General features: G+C 43.2%; 1 pseudogene; it reads right to left on the bottom strand.

The window, feature by feature from the left end:
• Fkbp1a-ps2 (FK506 binding protein 1a, pseudogene 2) lies at positions 712-2,250 on the bottom strand (annotated as a pseudogene).

Below are 3,001 nucleotides of genomic sequence, written 5' to 3' on the forward strand. Positions count from 1 at the left end.
CTAAACCTCATGTGCTTGCTTGCTTGTTAAGTCCAGTTGGTCTTCCATACCGGCAAGTGCTTCTTGTGAGGGTGGACAACTTGAGCGTCCTATCTGTTGATGGGCCCCTGGATCTCTGTCTAATGCATTATATATTTTAGGTGTTCAGTAATTGTTTAATAAATGAGGAATATGGAACTTTACTTTTCTACAGAAGAAAACAGGAGAGAGACTTGGTATTTAGAACTAGAGAGCACTTAGGAAATGTAGCCTATTCTGGAAACATATTTCAACTTTCTCAATGAATTTTGGGAGACCAGAATTGACAGTTATACTACCTAGTAATACTGACTAGAAAATCTTTATACCATGGCTCAGATTTAATAGAAAATAAAGTGAATACACACACATTCTCAAAAGAAATCCTGGTTCACCGATAGAACAAATACATGGCAAATACTTCCATCCTAATTACCCATTTTCGATCCCCTATACTCTGCATCCCTCCCTCAAATTGATTTAAATAAATAATATTAATAATAATAATAATTATTATTATAATCATAGCCAGGCACAGCACACCTTCCTCCTCCTCCTCTCCCTCCTCCTCCTCCTCTTCCTCCTCCTCCTCCTCTTCTTCTTCTTCTTCTTCTTCTTCTTCTTCTTCTTCTTCTTCTTCTTCTTCTTCTTCTTCTTCTTCTTCTTCTTCTTCTCCTCCTCCTTCTTTTCTTATTGAGAAAAGCCAGCGTAAAGCACTTTTATTGTAATATGTAGTATTACTTGAACCGCATATGTAGTACAGAGGGCAGGGGACAAAAGCTTTCTCTCACCAAATCACTACACAAGGACAGCAGAGGATGAGAAGGAACTGAAGGAGGAAAAGCCAGGAAGCCAAGATCAACAAAGACCCAAGCATCAAAACCCAGGAGATGCTGAAGCTGTGATGACCAGCATCATTTTCTTAGAGAACACTCAAGGATTTGTCATGGTGGCTGGGCATCTGTTGGGTGGTAAGTCTACAAACAGCACGTTCAATTCAAACTGTCCACCAAAATTCTTAAATTTAGGGAGTGGAGCGTGGATAGATACATGATTACAAAAGTCCAGAAAATCTATTAGAAAAACCATTGGAAGAAAAACAAAGTAACCCAGGTCACAAAGAAGGCTTCAGAGGTCCCTGCTGTCCCAGGGACAGATATTGTAGTGTCCAACACAGCAGTGAAGGGACCTGCTTTAAAAGGCAGCTAGTCTCAGAAGATGGGAGGACTGTCAGAAGCAAAGGCTCTCTCCCTCCCTCCCTTCCCACCTCAGTTTGGGTAGGGCTTTCAGTTTAACAGGACCTCCCTCACGGGAGAAAAATCCAGCCCTCAACAGCATCTTGAATCTGCTATGGCTTTGCAGCGCAGTAACAGAATGTCTTAATATATAATAGATAACATTTTCATCCAAAAAATTAAAATAAAATAAAAATTCTTGCAAACCCCCCCCCAGAACACCAATTCATATTCTAAAATTAACCCATCACTTGTGCTGTTAACACGACAATATACTTCATTGGAAACTTAGATCTGAAAGACAGAAACTGAGTCTTCACTCCCAAATAAAGTAACTTGAGGTTTATGGCATATAGGTTAGGACAACACACATACAGAAGGGGGAAGAGGACATGGAGGTATCTTAAGCAAAGCTTAAGTGACAGAACACATTCAGTCGGGTAGGTGTCTATAAAGGGTGGTGACGTCAGGCAAAGCTCCCAACAGATTCATGTGCACCCATCTGGAGGTACCAGATTCCTCCATGGCAGATCCGCATGCAGAGCTAAGGGAGGAGGCTACTTCGGTCATTCCAGTTTTAGAAGCTCCACATCAAAACCAAGAATGGCATGTGGTAGGATGATGCCTGGGGGCCCGGTGGCTTCATTGTCATAGTCTGAGGACACTATCCGTTTGGCTTTCTGACCCACACTCATCTGGCTACCCCTTCTTCCACTTCAGATCACCTCCTGCTTACCTAGTGTAAACTTAAAAGGTTGCTTCTGTCCCGAGAGGAGTCAAAGTTCTTTCCATCTTCAAGTATCCCCATGTAGTGCACCTCTGGCTATGCTTCAGAAAGATGCGCAGGTCTCCAGGAGAGATGGTCTCCACCTGCACTCCCACGGCACAAATGTCTGAGCAGAATAGAGGAGGAGAAGGATGCGGGTGGCAGCATGCAATGGGTGGAGCCGAAGCAGACCTGGCGGTGGTTCAAAGGTTCGGCTTCATCCCTCTCTTGTCATAGCACACATTCTATAAAGGAAAAACATCATATCCATAAAAAAAAATGGATGTCATAAAAGAGGGCATCTCTTTAGCTTTGATGGATGATAGAACTCTTGGGTTTCCAATTCTAATATTGTCTCATGGTCACACCACCAAAGTCTCATGGTCATGAGAAAGCTAGGAAACCAGGTTTGGGAAAGAATCAGACACAGAATATCCCAGTGTAGCCAAAACTATTGCTCAACTTGACCCAGGCAAGCCATGTGTGCACATGTGTGCGTTTGAAAAATCCTGTCTCATTTTTATTCTGTTGTCATATTGTTTTTCACTCCAGCGAAGAGAAGCTGCCAGACTTTATGAAAAGAGGAGAGCCAGTTCCTTAAACGACAGTATAAGCGGTGACTCCCGGAGGGAGTTAGGAGTGTAGTGCAAATGTCTGAGCAGAATAGTTTTACGGATACAATGGGGGCACTTCCTATTAAGCCTGGTAAACAGGACTGGAGTCCAGACACACACTACAGCACAGCAAGCCTTGAAAGAACGCCAAGGTCTAGGTGCAAAAACACAGGGTTGTATCTGAAATTTGCAGAGCACTCAGTTCATGGAGATAGAAGTGGGGATCCCTAGAGTGGGTAGAAGAAGAGGAGAAGGGAGAATATGAGGCAGGGAAGGAGGAAGAGGAGAGGAGATAGTGTTATGAGAAACAGCGTCTTAGTGGGCATGAGGACAGTGTTTTGGGAAAATGCTGCAATAGTCATACAACA

Source organism: Mus musculus, chromosome 10 (genome assembly GCF_000001635.26).
Source record: "Mus musculus strain C57BL/6J chromosome 10, GRCm38.p6 C57BL/6J".
NCBI classification, from domain to species: Eukaryota; Metazoa; Chordata; class Mammalia; order Rodentia; family Muridae; genus Mus; species Mus musculus.